This window comes from Semicossyphus pulcher, unplaced genomic scaffold, assembly GCF_022749685.1.
Source record: "Semicossyphus pulcher isolate SPU_LCO1_2020_fin unplaced genomic scaffold, fSemPul1.0.p SCAF_22, whole genome shotgun sequence".
NCBI lineage: Eukaryota > Metazoa > Chordata > Actinopteri > Labriformes > Labridae > Semicossyphus > Semicossyphus pulcher.
The window spans coordinates 4,661,962-4,680,827 of NW_027211696.1; the positions used below are offsets into that span (position 1 = coordinate 4,661,962).

An 18,866-nucleotide genomic window follows, 5' to 3' on the forward strand; every position below is an offset into this window, starting at 1 on the left:
GGTAAAAACAGACATGATTAGGAGGTTAGAAATGGCAGAGCTAATGGTAAAAAAAGGGGGAAGTCGACAGGATAAAGAAAAACAAGAGACACAGTCAGAAAATCAAACACACACACATAGCCAGATAATGACCCAGGTTAAACTCAGGTTTGGCCCTCGTCCAGCTGCTCCTGGTCACAGGGAGGTCAAGCCAGCCACATCCATCAGCAGAGAAACGCAGGATAGACTCTTAAACATCCTGGCCACTACCTAGCGATGACGGCCTTGTCTGAGATAAAGGCCCATCCATTGCTCTGATATTTGGCCAGCAGACCAATTTCAATACCCTTTATCAAACAGGGCCCTCATTTATCACACCAATTTTCCACGGGGCCAACAGGGATGAAATTGCAGTAGTCGCTTTTATTTTGTCCTCAACTCAATCCACACAAAACAAGGCTGCAGGAAAAGAAGAAGCACGTAATGCAGAGTAGGCAGAGTAAAAACAGATTCTGTTTCTTTAAACAACAAGAGTCCCAAATAAATAAATGACTGACACAAAAAAAAACACTTTGTGGCGGAAGGCGCACAAGTTAAAGCGCATGGCACTAAGTGATTTAGGACGTGTCTGACGCACTTTTGCTAGTTACACGTCGCACAATCTGGAAAACTAAGGCGCAAAGAGGTTGGCTTAAGTCCCTGGATTATTCATAGGCATGTTTTTGGCACAACATGAATCAAACCAGTCAGAGTGTCAGCTCTCATTTCCTTTAAGAGCCCAGTGTGCCTGCAGGCAGGCGTGTTGCTATGGCTATAGCTGTTACGACCTTGGCCACAGCCTCAGCTTTCCCTGTGTTTTCCTGTGTTTCCCCATTCCCCTTGTGTCTGTCTGTTCCTGTCTGTGTTTGTCTGTGTGGCAGGCATGGCTCATCACTCTCCAGTGCTGCCTCCTCGTTACCTGCAAGCCTCTTCACCTCCTCCTCCTTGCCGTACACCTGCTTCCTATCTACAATCAAGCCTGCAGCTTCAAAACCCTGGACTCATCCATAAAGGAGTGTGAATGTCAATACATGCCATCTAACAGGGGACCTCTGTTGATGACCTCATTGTTGACATTTTTCTATTGCAGTTTTGTGTATTTTTGATTATTTTACAATTATCAAAAAGTTAACGTTATTAATGCGTTAACTTTGACAGCCCTAATAAAAACACATTAATCCTAATACAGGTCATTTTTGACCCACCTATGGAAGAGCGTAGGGTCCAATCCCTCGTGCACCTAAGGGTTAATGCTATCTCTGTCTTTGATCACGTCAATTAGGCTAACAGAGTGTTAGCATCATCAATACCACTACACACTTGCGCAGGTTTGATGTCAAGTTTTTATAAGCTGCTAGTTCGGTCTCTCTGCACCACTGTTGTCTGACCTGTCCGTCTCCATCTTCCTTGTGATTTAGCGCCAGTTTGTCTTCTGCCCATCATTCACTGCAGTTGTTTACGGGTGTGATTTTTTATTTAGGCCTACTTTTTTTTTTTTTTTTTTACTCAGTTACAGTTGTTATTTAAAACGTAGTACAATACTTCAAACAAAACCTACTGGAGTAAAAGTAAAATTACAGATTTCAAAAACTACTTAAAAAAGTACAAGTACACAAACAAACTACTCAATTACAGAAATGCGAGTAAATGTAATGTGTTACTTTGCATCTCTGGTGTTGAACGAGAAAATACAACCAGCCTGTGAGCCTGTACTTAGGCTCAGTGGTGCTTTAGATTACATGCTTACTTTAGAATGCAAACATGCTCACACTAATAATGCAAACATGTTTATGTCAAGTAGGTATAAAGGTTACCATGTTGACCATCTTAATTTAGCATGTAAACGTGCTAATAGTTTCTAATTAGCACCATCAACACAGTACAGCTGAGGCTGATGAGAATTACATTAGTTTGAAGGTAAATGCTCATAAACTAAAGTTTGAACTAGTTGAAATTCTGACCTGAACGTTTACAAGTTGAAAAGTCAGACATCAAAGTAATTCAAAGTCATCCTGAGGAGAAAATAAATGTCTGTGAAAATTGTTCAGTAGCGTATCTGTGATGAGCCCTGTGATGTCATCTTGTTGGCTCTGTGATTGGCCAGTCTGACCTGTCTCTGCAGGAGCTCGTTAGGACAACTGGCCACACCTGTGGGCCCAGAGTGTGACGTCATAACAGTATCCCAAATATGTCTAGTGGTATATCACTTAAATGCACTAATACTGCTTCACTCCAGTCTAAACAGGACTTGTGTTTGTGCCAGCAAGTAAGCGTCTCTTTAGATTTACAGCCAGATCAGAAAGACTGAGACAGAGTTTCTCTGGCTTCTCAACATAATCTTATAGAACTTCAACTCATGCACACACATACATAAACATAATATATTTCTTTTCCAATTTTAGTTTTTTAATATATTTTAAAAATATCTAAATTGTTATAATTTTGTTGTTATTTATCTGTGTTTTTTCTTGTCTCTGTGGTCATTGCAGCCTTAATGTCTCTGCCCGAGACAATTAATAAAGTTCTTTAATCTTGAAATGTTAACCTCATGGTGGCACAAGAAGAAAGGTATGGCTATCTCTAAACTCAGTAGGATTCATTCAGTGAAAAGTGTTTCCAGTGAAGATGATTGCTCGGGATGCTGAATAAACTGTCTGATTAAATCTTGCTCTTGTGTTTGTGTCAGTCTGAAGCAGGAAACCTGTTTCATCTTCCTCCCAAAGATCCTCTATTCACTCTTCAGCAGGATGCTCCTCGCAATTAATTAATGAATAATTGCCCCGAGTCCTCCAGAGCCAAATGAATCATAAATACATCCACATGTGATTGTGTCATCACTGTGCTGACTAAACAACAGGCTGGGTCGGCTGCTTTTATCTCTGTGTGACATGGTGAGGGGTTGCATCGTAACTTGTTAGCTAATGAGCTGACGGTGGCTCCTCAGTACATGGACGCTGCACAAAGACTGTCCCTGTTGAAGACAGGAAGCTGAGTATCAGGTGAAATTTAATAACAAAAGCTTTGAATAATGAGCCTAAATAATAAATATATTAAAAGCAGAGAAACGGTTCCATCATTTGCTACTTCATTAACCTGATAATAAATGAGCTTACATGTAATATCTGAGTCTTTCTCCCTGACACTTCAAACACTACTGGAGAGCCTCTTGATGATGTTTCCTCTTGTTCTAAACTGTGACAAAACCAGCCTCCAAAAGCAGCAGCCAATGTGTATATTCTGCAGATTAAGCATGACTGTATTAAAGTGATTTACATTTGTATCTGTAGAGATGAGAGACACTTTAAATCTATTACTGCGATACGGGGCTTTATGACCCTCTGTAAAACATTCAGACTTTATGTGCAATAGAGCTCTTTGTCTTTATGCTGCTGCAGTGCGCCCTGTTCTCTTCTCATTACAAACATGCTGCTCCTGCTCTTGAACACCTCTCCAGCCTCCTCTTCAGCAGCCCCGCCGCCTCCTTGAGTTTAAGCACTTTCATATGTCACCATGACACATATAGGGACTGGAGGGTAAACACTCTGGCAGGCCGTCTCTTCCACCGCTGGACATCTGATGCTGTTGATGTCATGATTAGTGTGCTGGACAGCGGGCCTCAAATCAGCCTGTCTACACAGACTGACAGAAACATGGCAACACTATTTTACCCAATCACACCTCCCTTTAAGGGAATTTGTTACTCAAGACACATTTTGTATCTCAAAGTTAAATGTGACTGCCCTGTTGTGGCAGCTGCAAACTGAATGGTGACACATTTTCAGACCTGGTGGTTCACACGTTCCAAAGCATCTGTGATGAGAGGAGATGTTATTTTAGAGACCATTAACATCTCAGTGACTGGACTGGACTCATGTGACCACATAATAAATAAAGAAAGCGTTAAGTCCCTCCAAGACACAGATTGTGATCCGACGGCACAAACAACCAGATGGTCTGAGACACGCTGAGACAACATGGATAATAAGTGTAAATCTGCTGTCGGCTCACATGCAGCAGCAACATAAACACTTAACTCACCTGTTCTCTTGTTGTCTTCAGCATTTTATTTGTCCATGGGGGCCTCTCGCTCTGCTTAAAGTAAAGAACAGCAGAACGTCCACACAAGGACAAGCCCACTACAAACACAACAAAGCAGGTATGTGTTCATGAGTGGACATGTTTGTAGATCTACTCGACAAAGGAACACTTTTATAAGCGCGTCATGGTTTGGATAGTAACATATATCTTTCAATGGACATTTGAGAAGCTAGCAAAATGTCAGCAATCAGTGTTTGATGTCTCATGATTACTAACACCTGTGCTCATTACACACCTGCCCCTGATTCTGTCGTTAGCCACCAGGTTCATGTCCTCCTTTGTTTTCCCTCCTCATTAGCCAGATTGACTTTGTTCTTCCCAGTGAGTACATCGCTTCCCAGCTTATTCATAGTGTTATTAATCTGCCTGGTTTTCTGATTTGGATTTTCACTTGTTCCCTCTCTGGATGTGTGTGTGTTTCAGACTGACTCTGTGTGTCTGACTTGTTTTTCTTTCCAGTGAAGACCAAGCCTTTTTGAACTCCCCTTTGTGTCCTGTTCTTCTCTACATCTGAGTCTCAGAGTTGTCTGGTACGTCTCTCGTAACATTGGAAGACCTGAAACAGAAATATAATATAAAAAGTATAATCCTAATAAGTTCTTATTGTCCCACAAATGAATCTCTTCAGCGCTCTGTACGCATGAAATCATGGCCGTCTCAGGAGTCAAAGTACTCCCTGTAATATCAGAGATAATGTTTACCCATCACTAATGGAGCTGAGAAGTTATTGAAACAGGAACAGATTCAGTCTTTGGAGGAGCATCCCTGATCTGCTCTGGAGGTTACAGGCAGAGTGTATTGCTGTTAAACAGCTCTGGGTGGATCACAGAGGCCTTTAGCACTGGAGCTAAATGAGCTGCAAGGCAATCTGTTGCTGTCTGTCCCACTTAGCCAGGGACTGCAGTGTGGAGCCGCTGTTTGGCGGTGCTGCAGAGGGCGGGATTACAGAGACACTGAAGGGGCCTTCACCACCTGGACGAACACATTCTCCATGTCACAGGGCTGAAACAGGAAATCTCCTGGCTCTGAGAAAAGCCTCTCTCCAGGTCTCCTGTTGATCTATTAACAGATATGTCAGACTCTTTTTTCTCATTCTCACAGTGTGATGAGAAAACAGTTCGAGCTCTTCCATGTTACTGTCATGTTGAAGAAACATCATTAGCAAACCTTCCAGGTAGCTGTCCAACACTTGTAGCTGCAGCAACATTGTGAATGTGTTGGACTTTACTTGTATCAAACACAGATGATCATCATCTTATGACCTCATGACTCATCAGGCTCTTTTTAATTGAACCGACTGTTCGTCTCTGTCTCAAGGTGTATGGACTCAGTCTGGAGACATAATTTAATAGCTGGAAGATTAAACATTCAGAGGGTGATGGTACTTTGAGCCTAACAATGATCCCCTTGCTAGTCTGTTTCATTAATGCAGTTTTTCTTTCCTTTCTTCAGACCAAGCTTTGTGCACCTCTACGGAGCCCCGGAGTGGCCATGGAATAAAAAAATAAAGAAAACAAGCACACGATTTACTACCTCGCGCAAAGACCTGTAACCCTGTCTGGCTTATCCAACTCTGCCGCTGCCTTTCCTTTCTGTGCCATGAGTTGAACACACTCCGTGCGTAATTAATAGAAGCGTTTGAGCACCGCTCCTCGGTCACAAACTCTGAAGCCGTATCTTTGACACCCCTAGTTTATAACAAAGCGGAGGAATCCTTGGAGTGAGTTAGCAAGAACAGCTCCTCATACAGACACTCTTCCACGTTGTGCGTGATGGTCTAGAGCGTCTTGTGGTGAAAGTGTGCCAGTATGTGCCGGGGTTAAGCCTTGGACAGCCCCGAACTGATTTAACCCCTGGTATTAACAGTAAAATCATCTGTTGCCTAAGTGACAGAATTGAGCTCCGTCAGGACGAGAGCGAAGCTGCAGCTTCGAGAATCTATGACAATTAATCAAAAGGAGGGAACAAATTGTTAAAACACGATTTATATATTTTTTATTCCATGGCCACTCCGGGGCGCCGTACATGTCAGATGAATATACATTAATTCAACTCAAATGTGGAGATTTTACTGTTGACAACCAAAAGTTTATTATTGTACTTGTCTATTACTTAGCTGTTTTTGAAAGTTTTGCAAACATTTGTGGAAGCCTGAGACAATAACACCAGTGGTTAGAATGATCATTGTTCTGTCAGAGACTCATCAACAAGAACTACATTTTTGTAAAAAAACAAACAAAAAAAACTCCTTCAATAACAAGTGTAACAATCCAGAACAAACAGGGTCTCAGATGCAGAGGAAAGTCAATGACACAAAATCCAGTAATCAAAAGTTCTTTACTGAAACATTGGTAGGTCAGACACAGAGAGGCAGTCAGCAAGGGCAGAAAAATCCACGAGGAAGACGAGGCTGGAGAGCATGAACACACGAGAGCAACAATGACATCTGGCAAAGGTTAGGTGGAAACAACAAGCTTGTCTTTGGACTGTGGGAGGAAGCCGGAGAAACTGGAGGGAACCCTCGCATGCAAGGAGAGAACATGCAAACTAGGATCCTTCCAGCTGTGAGGCGACGGTGCTAACCACCGCAGCACCCTGTGTAAACACAGGGGTATATATACAGGTCAGACTAATTAAGAATGAGACACAGGTGGGAAACTGAATTACAGGAAGTAACAGTAGACATTATACACAAGCTCCAGGATTACAAAATAAAACGGGAAGTGAACTCAAAGCTAATAAAAACACAACGACAGGCTGAACAGAATATCACAGAAAGGACCTTCCATCTAAAAGCTGCAGTTTGAACTGTTTTCACTTCAGACATGCAGAAGTTCATATAGTGAGAACAGCATCTAAATATTGTGTTGGATGATTCATTCTGTCTGAACCAGCAGCTCGCCTCCACTATTTCTGTTGTAGTCATCAATGCAGCAAAACCAGTGTTGAGCTGACCTTCTGATGCTCATTAACCAACAACAGAAATCTGATTCCTGCCTCTACAGTTCAAAAAGCATTCGGGCACGTAAAACTCTGATTACTGCTATCACTTCATGCTACAAAGAACAACATGCAGGATGTGCCATGTTGCAGGGTCATGTCAGAAAGGATTCTTCATGTAGTTTTAACATTAATGTTTTTGCCAATATGCATGGTCAATAAATTGTTGGATCAATCACCATGTTTTTAAACCACCGAACAGTAAAGTTGTAAAAGATTCCCACTTTATTATGCTTACAGCTTTAGCATAATAAAGTCACCTAAAATAATTTAATTTGATTGAATGCTACGATTACAAAACAACAACAAACATGGTGTCTTGGGTTTTATTATCTTATTCAGTGTGAATATAATGACACTCAGAGATTTAATATCTTTAATTAAAGTGTATATGGTGCTGTCAGACAGTGGTACATAGTGACATGAATAACCTTAAAGACACTTAAAACCTATTTTCTTTATGGGTTTGTCACTACGAGTGACGAGGTCAACAATAAACACATGTTTATGTCACACAAAATATTCCTCTACTTATAATAATACATTTTATTTATATAGCGCTTTAAAAAGTATTTAAAGACACTTTACATGTACAGTAAAAGCATTAAATGGTATAAAACCATCAAGGTGCAGAAAAAACGTATGTATGTACGTAACGTAAAAAATGTATGTATATAAAAGAAAACAGTTACAACAACAAGATACAGATAAAGAGGGGTCACAGATTAAAAGCAGATTTAAATAGGTGGGTTTTGAGTGCAGTTTTGAAAGAGGGGAGTGAGGGAGAGATGAATGCGTGAATGAACGTTTCGGCTGCTGAGAGCGAGAGGGAGGGGCAGAGACGGTCAATGTTTTTGAGATGGAAAAAGGCAGTTTTTGAGATTTGGTTGACATGACGTTCAAATGAGAGGGACTAATCAAAGATGACAACAAGGTTGCGGACATGTGTGGAAGCGAGATGTGAAGCCATCAGTGCAGAGAGAAAAGTCGGGGGAAGATGAGATGAGTGATTTGGGGCTGATGATGAGGATTTCAGATTTGTTGCTGTTGAGTTTGAGGAAGTTTGCCTGCATCCAGTTTTTTATTTCTGTGAGGCAGTTAGTGATGGTGGAGTGAGTGGCAGCTGTGATGGATTTGGTGGAGATGTAGAGCTGGGTGTCGTCGGCATAACAGCGGAAATGGAGGCCGTGAAGGCGGATGATGTGACCAAGGGGAAGCATGTAGAGGATGAAGAGGAGGGGGCCAACAGTTTGTTTGTGTTGGCGAAAAGGACCTTGGGATTAGCGGAACCGGAGTGGATGAGACCAGAGTTAATGGAGCGTGCAGTGTTGAGGGTGTCCTTGTACTGTTGAATGTAATCTTTGTATGCCAGGATGTGTACTGTGAGTATGGTTTTCTTGGAGAGTCGCTCAAGTTGATGTTTCCGACAGTTCAAATGACTTTTTGTAAAAGTGTGTAAAGCAACTTTCAATTTCACCAATTCTTCTTACAGACTGTATCATTAAAAACAAAACACAGCTGGACTTCATGTAATTATCACGAGATGATAAAGTTCATTATAATCCTGAGATTTTATCTAAGTTAAACCTTTGTTACCTCACAGAGCATAAAATGTTTCCTGCACATTAACTGCACTGATAGACGTGTGAGCGTAAAGTAAGGTATTTACTTTTTAGCAGGAATGGCTCAGGGAATTTTTCCCCACAATACATCATTACTGATGTCTGACACATTAGACCTAATGTCTGTATCGCTGGTCATGAACTTTGCGTGTGGAGCTGCCACATCAAATAGTCCAGTCGCTCAGTATTAGCTGCTCTCCAGCGTATAATGGCAGCTGATGACAGCCGGCCTTGATCCGAGCTCTTTCCCTGACTGCCTGTTGTTGGTTAATGGCTGAGGGAGCAGTGCAGTGGGCGAGTAAAGACCACGGCAGGTTACACGTCATTCTCCCCTCGTGGAGGAAAGGTCTCACATGGAGACTGATAAATGTTAATTACTCCACCCTGACATCAGCCGGCGAACGCAGCTGCTGCTGAAAGACGTGATGGAGAACGGAGAAGTACTGGTGAGTATCTGCCTGTTTTTGTGCTGATGACTGTATAAAATGCATGTTTGTGACTACATTTCATATTTTTTACCCTTTTTATGTTGAAAAAAATTCAAAACACACAAAATGTACTTGCTTGTATTTTGCTATCAGAGTCTGTTTTAGTGCTGAGGCCTCGATTCGTCAATATTTTCAAGTATTTTATCACCAACATGTTCTTTGTCATCCTCAGTGTGTCCCATTAAAGGACTAAATAAAACAAGAGCAGCAGGATCGTCTGTCAGCAAACATTCACCACAAACCCACAAAACTCAACAGCTTTAAACATGAAGGAAGAAAATGTGACGAGACAACAAAAGAAGTATTAATTTTGTCCTCATTAATCAGATCAGCTCAGAGTGTCGCTCCAAGTCTGCCCAGTGGCAGCAGCGAGGATGTAAAACAGCTGATCAATACTTCAGTGATTCAGCCTGGAAGAGAACACATGCTCTGTGTGCGAACCAGCTGATGTGTCCTCAACAGATACTAATAAGAGATCAGCTGGAAGCACAAGAGGAGAAATCTCTGCTTTCTTTTCATTACAGCAGCTCAAAGGATATTTTAGGCTTGTGATGGTGATTATGAGATCGACTTTAGAAACATTATAGCGCCAATAAGGTTAGCACTTCCTCATGATTATTTCTATGGATTATGTAAATGATCACACACAACTAAACGCCCTGATTTATAAATCTGATCTGTTAATAACTTCATAAAGAGTACTGGACCTGCTCTATATGTAAAGTGTCATGACATAACTTTTATCAGTTGGTGTTTCATCAATAGAAATTGTCTGTCAGTGTCTGAGTGTGTGTGTGGTTGATGCTGGGGGAGACTGATGCTCTTTCAGACTTGCTTTCTCCCACGAGCACTTTGCATCAGGCACTTATATTTTACAAAAACAACATTATCATGTGTATGTAATGGCTATGAACCACATGGAAAAAGAAGCAGACTCAAAATGAAATACTGTTTGTTATTCTTTGATGTTTCTGACAGACACAAGTTTATGTTCCTCCAGAAGTCTTGGAGCTGCATGAAACCACACTTCTTATCACCACCTGTAACAACATGAGTCAGCCAACACTGACGTCTTAATGAGTATACTACTATAAGTCAAAGGGTATGATTAAAGCACATGCCATCTATTTACACTGTACTAATAGAAAACATTGAGATAAATCTCTGTGTTGACATCATGTTCACGTCACTAATGGTTCTCTCAAACTCTCCATGTGTCTCATAAATTCTGTGTCCACTCTTGTCTCTGACCTTTGGTCCTTCATGTGCGTCGAGGAATATCTAAAAAGTGCATCACATTGTGAGGGAAGAGTTGTTTCACAGCAGCATCTGATCTTTTATTCACATCATATCTCTGCTGTCACTGAGCGTCTGCCTGTCTGCTCTCATTCATCAGCACATTATGATGTTGTTGTGTTTGTGTTGCTCCTGCTGTGAGAAGGGCACAAAACAATGCTCTATTTAAATCTCAGGTCAGGTCAGCAGCTGGTGATGAACCTTAATGAATGTGTGTGTGTGTGTGTGTGTGTGTGTGTGTGTGTGTGTGTGTGTGTGTGAGAGGCATACTGGCTCATTTCTCTGCACTGTCCTTTTGTCTTCAAGTTCAATATCTTCTGCACTTCTAGAAAACAGTTAAACTACAAAATAATTTGTTGTAAAAACTCTTCAGACTTTTTAGTTGTTGAACCAGATGCAGAAGTTTGTAAAGTATTTCTGGCATCAGACTGAAGAGTCACACTCACCAGGATTATTCTGCAAGCTCCACAAATAACCAAACAAACCACTTCCTGGTTGAAGAAGGTGCTCTCATGAACGTGTGCACCTGAATGCCCCTTGCTGCAACAGGTGTTGGCAATGTGGACTGTACTAAGTGGGTTTTGGGATGGGGGAGGATGCAGTGGTTTCTTTTTTTATTTAGTTTCCAACCAAGTGAAACTAACTGTAGCTTGAAGTTTATGTTGTAGAGTTTTCATTTTAAGTTTTAATGAGTAAATGTGAAAGATTGATGTTCCTGTGTTTTTAATAGCTTTAACAGTCTGCTGAGTTTTACCCTTGCTAGTAGCAATATGGTTTAACCAGGAAGTATAAAAGCTTTTGTTTGAGCCTCAGGTCCTCTTTGGCTGTCGGCTGGGGACCCCCTTTTAGGTGAGTTTTTTCTGTTTTGGTTCTACTGTATGTTAAAAGCTCAGCAGCAGGAAATCAGAGCTCTGGAGCTCAGGGATCTCTCTCTCAGGAGAAACCAGGCACTTTAAAGAGAACTACAGCTATGTAGCTTTGCACTTTTCATAATGTTGTTGTACTTTGTTGTAAAAAGTTATGGTATGCTAGTAGTGGCTAGTGTTGCCTGAAAGCTGCTAGCCTCACACAGAGATGAGAGGTGGGCTACAGACAAACTCAGGTCAGCTCACTTCTTACTAAAGCCACTCACCACATCCTGAGGAAAATATCTGCCTCTTCATCTGCTCAACACTTTGTTTACCAGCTAGTTGCTAATTTGTCCACTTAAAAACAGCAGAAACACTGAGAACAGCGAAGGTGAACCAAAACAGGACAATGGTGGTCTGGAATATGGAAACAAGTGGAAAGGCTGAGTTGATTGATAATTCAGTCCCCTTTGCCCCTTGTGTTTTTAAGGTAAAGGGAAGGTGAGGGATTATTTAAACCATTCACTATTTAGCAGGCTGAGCGGCAACAAAGAAGACTGCAGCTGTAACAACCTGTCCCTGAACACATCAGGAGAGGCTCAGGGCCAACGAGTAAACATCCCATGAGGCTGTGCTCACCAGGAGGTAGACACTAATTAAGATTTCACAGACAGGATGTGTCTGTGCAGCGTCACATCAAGTATTTCCCCTCCTCTAAAACTGCCATGACTGAGTTTGACAAAGATTTGCAGAAAGACGAATTTTGGATATTTTCAAACTAAATCTTTTCTTCTTTATTTCTGTTCAGTGAAAGAAAAATAAATCAGTCAGAAACAAAAAAGAGAAGTTTGCTAAATATGCTCCAAAGACAGAGATTGAACACTTTGTATTTTGGGCACACAGCTAACGTCCTCCTCAGCAGAACTTATACTGACTGCAATAAACTCTGTCTTACATCAGCAGCATCACGAGGAGAGAGACGACCGTAAAGGTCAGAAACACGGCGTCTGCAGGATATTTCTGTGACTGTGAAACAAAATGAAAGTAATTGCAAAGAAACGTTTTTTAAACAAATTAAAGTGGGCAGAAGCAGAAGTGAAATGCTGATTAAGGGCTGATGTAAGAAACCATTGAAGGACCTTTTTCAGCTTTTGGTTCTGTTTTTTATTGCTACTATTTTAACATGATTATTCGTAACCACCATCTGTCGCTTATAGCTGTGCAAAGCATTTATTTAGCATTATTCAGACTTGAATGTTTGAGTAATAACATGTTGTGGGACACACACTGGGTTTCATAAAACGCACGCAGGAAATATAATAATTTTCAGCTGGAGTGAAAAGTGAAAGGGCATCAATAAAAGACAAAATCCACATTTCATGTCAACAACATGAGCAGGCTTTGTGTTGTTGGAAGTCTTCCTGTCCTTGAGAGAAAAATTAGGAATTTAGTTTCTTCTTTATATCTCATGTACCTGTGTGGTGCTGGTGGAGCAGGAGGCAGGAAGTGGAGGAGACGATGAAGGAGGGGAGGTCCTCTCCTCCAAACCCACAGGGTCCCTCCACTTCTCTGCTGATGACCTGTAATCGGTGTGTAGCGCTGTTGTTGTGGAGAAGCCTCAGCTGCAGGATGGCTCCTCTGGCTGCCTTTCAACACGTCACTGGTTTGTGTTTCACATTTTGGCTTGTGCTCTTGTCTGTTGAGAATTAGTGAGCGTGCACACTCTCAGCTTGGTCTTTTCACCCAGCAAGGTGCAGAGGAGGCGAAACATCCATCACCTTTAAACTCTATTGTTCTTTAGAGGTTTTTGGAGCTTGACCCATGTTAGAGATAAAAGTCAGGATATCTCAGCCTCTGTTGCATCACCTTTAACCCTTACTGATATATTCTGTCTCTTGTGAATTCCTCAAGTTTATGGAAGTGCACCACTGTGAGGAGTCCTTTTATTTGTAATACTGCCTTGTGCTGCTGTTGAGCTTTTGTGCTTTTTTCCTCATGTTGGTTAAACTTTCAGTCTGAAATAAACCTGTCTGTGACCAACTTTGTAATTGCTTCATATCTGAGGTTTCTGTATTGTTTTGTCCCATGATAAAGAGTATAAAGCCGACATATACTGTAGAGTTATACATTGATTATCATCTCTGACCCTTGATGCCTCTTAAGGAGCGACTGCTCTGTTATGTTCAGCACTGTGTTCAGCCTGCAGTCATGCAGAGGAAAACTTGTATTCATGCAGCATCTCCTCATGTCTGAGTCATTAAGGGCAGTGAGGGCAGTCACAGGTGGCCTGTAGCCTTAATATGTTCTCATGACCGACTCATGGCACAACAGGTTACACCTCTCCTCTCCTCTCCTCTCCTCTCCTCTCCTCTCCTCTGTGACTGGACCAAAATTTAAACCATCACGTTTATGGGCGTTGTGAAATAAAATGTATTGAATGCTATGTAAGTAATACTGTACTGTAACAAACAGCAGTAGTTTGTAACATAAGTCTGGATTTATGCTAGCTTGTAGTGTTGGCTTGCTATCAGTGTGCAGTTATGCTAAAGTATAATGTTTCTAAATGCTGACATTCACCCTTTCCTCAGTGATAATGATTTTTTATACTCATCAGAGATTCAACGTTAAGTAAAGAAACGGCCAAACAAAATTTATTCATCAGATTTTTTTGCATTTTAAATACAAATAAATACCCTGAGTGTTGTATTTTTATTGTAGGCCTACTTTAAACTAAAAAGGATGTCAGTATGCAACTTGTAATGTACTGGTGTTTTGGGAGTTGTCATTATTTAGCCAATACTCTTAAAGTTTAACTTTAACATTCAAACTTGGTAAGTAAAGAACAGGTAATCATGAAGTAGCCTAATGATTCAGTAACTACCCAGTATGATGCACACTTTGCTTGAGGAAACACAGAACTAGAAACTATTAGGTGGGTAATAAAAAGGAGTAATGACTTGTATTTGGTTAAGTGCTGTTTAGCACATTATTTAGAAATAAACAAAAACTCTGCAGTAAGTAAAGAACATCATAAAGATTCACAGACACCATGAACAATGAGTTCATTAACAGAATATCAGTCATGTACTGATTAAGTAATCATTAGCTACTCTACAAAATGTGATGAGTTACTGACAAACTGCCCGTTAACTAATGGTTTACTAACATTTAGTTCCTCACTTGATATCTGGTAACAAAATGTGTGTACATTATTGTAAAGTGTTACCGGGAACATTTTTGTTGCCAGTCTGTTTTTTGTTTTTAGATGAGAAAACCTACATACAGGAATGTAACACTATGATACCTCTGTTTGAGTAGGCTACTTAAAGTAGATATGTTTCACAGAGAAAGGTAATCCCGGCATGTATGTGTGTCTGTGTGCTTACATACTTTCTGCCACCCCTGCATAAGTTGGTGCCCCAGTTGGGCCACCCCAGTCAAAAAAAGTCTGAACACGCCCCTGGTGGAGCCCCTCTATAATTTGCCGCCTGCGCTCTTTCCCCTACATGTTTTGGGGCTAAAAAGAGAGCGCAGTTCTTATTTGATATAATCCGGGAATCAGACGCTACAATAGTTGCGTTCATTTGCCAGTCCACCCCGGAGTGCGCGTGCTGTTCCCCCTCATATTGTGCACCACCTCTCTCCGGTCCACAGCCACAGGGTGCAGCGCGAGGACAGCCCAGGATCCTTCACCACCGGCTCGGATGTTGGCGCGCTGATCGTCGCTTTAAAAGTTGCAGGACTGTTTGTAACATATTGCATGCACTGTCTTGGATCCACGTGGTTTGGACCGCTGTGAACCCACCTGTCTGTGAATAAGAAGAACGAGAGGACAAGCTGCGCGTGACGTGACATGTCTTTGGAAAATTTAGATTTTTTAGGACTGTTGCTCTTATCGTCGGTGAAAGTATTTCAGTGTGATAAGGAGACAGGGATATTTTTTTATTGTCACATGCTGGATGAGACCGCAGCGCCGAATCATGTGCGAGAAGAGAAATGGTAAGAAACTAAGAAACAAACCAACACCTCGTCAATTTCAGACGTTTATAATGCATGAGTGTTAGGTAGCGTTTTGTACTGTTGTGATTTTGTTACACGGCTGAGTTGAATAATCGACTGATTTTTCAATGACAGCAGTCTAAGGTCCGCTATTTCTCTAGTAGTCTACAGAGCGTTGTTAGGAAGAACTGGTGGTTGCTAGGGACGCCGCTCTGATCAGACACTGAATCACTAATATCACTCCGCAGAAAGAAGTCCGTTTAATTTCACACACCTGTTTTATCCTCATTAATTAGCAGTTAAATCACACGTACAGCGGGGAATCAGCTCAGCAACAAGAGGCAAGTTAAAGTTGATTCATCACGCAGTTTCTAGAAGTCACCATTTTGGGAGTAAAAATATGAAAAATGTGGATTTCTCCTTCCCCTGTTTGCCTTCTTTAAGACTTAAATCTCTCCTATAGCCTAACTGTGTTTTTGAGGGGCGGTGATATTTGCCTGCACTGACGGTGCATTTATGTCTGTGATGGCAGGTGGTGTCGCGGATGATAAATGAGGTGAAAAGTTAGTGCGTCTTTCTAGTGAGGGAGTACTCCACAAGAAACACGAGCCATAGAGTCAGTCCAGCGCGTGGGACTGACCGGGCTTCTCCTGTGCACAGGTAAGACCACACAGAGACCTCAGCTGTAAGCTTATGTGATAGTTTAATGACTTGAAATAGTGACATGAATGAAGAGTGAAAGTCGCTTAGAGAGTGTGTTTGAGCAGTTCTCCACCTGCACAAACGTGCATGTTGGGTGACTTTGTGTATTAATCATTTATGATCATGTGGATACCTGCACGTGAGCGTGATGATTTCTACATGTGTTTGCAGTACATATGAGCTTCTGCTGAGCTCTGGTATGTTGGAAAAACTGGAGATAACCCTTCAGCTGTGTCACAGAGCCAGGCCAACTTTCCTCCAGTTTCCAGGCTTTAAGCTTCTCTAAACTCTCGTGTCTGTAGCTTCATATTTACATTGCTCAGATTCAGCAGAGCTACTTCCTGGTTTAATTTAGCTGATCACTAACCAGAGTTGTGCATGCAACACAGTTTATAGTTGATAGATCCATCTTTGATAAATGTTTTAAACTTATTATAAGTAACATGTCTAATCACCTGATGGCCCATCTTTCTTCGTCTACTGAAATTATTAAAATTAAATTCAGCAATTACCGTTCGGAAAAGAGATGGAAGACATGGAAATGTTTTTTAATTTGTGTTATAAGTCAAATCAAAATGGTGGAGTGGCTTTGTAACCCGACGATCCCGCTGCTAGCCAAAGATGGATCCACATCTGGCTGGATGTGGCCAGCCTTCTTATCTCTGCAGGTGAAGAGGAGAAAAAAAACAGGCTCATCCTGTCAGTCAGGCCCTGGTGAGCAGCGTCTCAGAGGATATTATAACTCTGCAGACATCTGATTGCTTTCACAGAGAGGCTCCAGATGTCTATATGAGACACGCACGCACGCACGCACGCACGCATGCACGCACGCACACACACACACAGACTGGCCATCAGGACAGTTGGACATAATCCTGACAGGCTGCGTGCTGTAAGATGTGACAGAGGCAGTTTTTAAAACAGCACAGACTGGAGGAGTGTCGTCTCTTAGTCACACAGAAAAAGTTTCAGGGCTGAAAAACTGCAGAGTCAGTTTTTAATGACGTTATAACTCATTTCATATTTTACAAACCAAAAAGATTCTTCAAGTTTAGTTTAAATGTAACAACTCAAAATTCATTATTTATCCATTGAACTGTATTCTTACTATTATCGGTCTCTTAGGCATGACTTTTATTTATTGTTGAATGAATAAAGTCATGTTGAACTTTTGGTGAAGCATAAAATACTTAAATCTCTCTATATACCAATAATGACCCCATATACTGTGTAGTTATCATCACTTGTTCAGTAAAGTAGAAGGCCTGCTATAAAGGGCTCTGTGCTCAACTAGAGTGGGAGGATTCCCGCTCGGAGTTCGCTGCTCTTTTGTTCGTGTGTGGGCCGGCCAGAGAGGATCGGGATGGAAAGTTGGAAAGATACAAAAACAAAGTGCATCAAGGCTTAATTTAATAATGTGTCTCTCTCTCGCACGCACACGCACACGCACACGCACACGCACACACAGGACCTGAACCAAACTGACAGTAGCCAGAGGCATTCAGGTGATCTGAAGGAGAATCTGTTTCATGTGTGATAAGATGAAATTAACTTTTTGCACCTAGCGTAAAGTTAACGCTTCGTTAAAAGTGAATTTTGCCAAATCATGAGGTCAAAGGTGAACTGTTCATAGGATAATTGTCTCGGTTATTTAATGTAATAATATTCAGAGAAGAAGAAACAGTCAGAGACTGAGGGGCGCTGGCTAAACAACAAAGATGGCTGCCGCTGATGTAGGACTTTCTGACTCACTATGGACTTGACGATAGTTTGTGTATATTGATGAAGTGGAGGCTACATAATTGGATGTTGAAACTAGCTATGTAGCCTAGCAGCATACAGTGACATCACATTTTTGAATGCCCTAATTGGTTGTAGGTCAATCCTGCAACCAGGGGCATTCTGGTCTGCCCTCATTGTTAATGCCCCATGGAGATCAGGAATAAACTTGCAAACAGTTAGAAATAGAGAATTCACAGAAATATGGAGAAAAGATCAGAAAGAGTTCAGTGTTTAAAGTTCTGAGCAAATGCTGTGTGCTGTTTTTTCTGGTCGGTGGTCATTTGGCCACAGGTTTGTTTCCCTGTGAGGTCAACGGTCCAGAAGGGGTCAGTTATACACGACTGTTCTGAATAGAGGAAAGTTGATAATATAATGTTAATAATTACACAATTAGCCCTTTTAGCCAGTTTCAGATGAGATCCCAGAGGGCAAAGGTCAGATCTTGAGACGTGTGATTCAGAAGAACAGATTACCAGAGCTGCTGTGGCAGACCTCTGCACCTTTAAGAGACTGCTGATGATTTCACAGGACTCAAGTGATTCTGTGGACTGTTGGACCTCAGTTGTTGCTGTAAGTGTTTAACAGTCTGCTGACTAAACTGAGGAAAAACATGAGACTTACAACAGATGATCTCATGCTAATGTTAGGAGAGTCTGCCTCCTGGAGAACAAAGGCTCATGGGATATCACTTGTTGGCTCTGAGTGTCTCTTGGATTAAGGCAGGGAGGAGCTGGCAGGGCTGTGTGCTGCTGGGTAGTGATTCTGCTTCAAGAAGAAGCCTTTAGAATAAGCTGACTTTATTTCACTCTAGTTTTCTCCTTAAATGGTCTCAAAGTAATTTGTGTGAGCTGTAATGTTCATTACCATAAAACAAGCAGCAGCGTATCTGTTACTGGAGGGCTCAAGCAGGAAGCTAAAATGTAGTCAGTGTTTAAACATGGCAGAACAAAGTGTTTGACTTTCCAGAGGCAAAGTCAAAGTTTATCACACTGAAAAGAAAACAGCATTTAGTC

At 41.4% G+C, this 18,866-nt stretch overlaps 1 pseudogene; it reads left to right on the forward strand.

The window, feature by feature from the left end:
* Positions 1-8,294: 8,294 nt before the first annotated feature.
* LOC138602369 (transmembrane protein 132C-like) overlaps positions 8,295-18,866 on the forward strand; it is a 95,643-nt pseudogene continuing 85,071 nt past the window's right edge.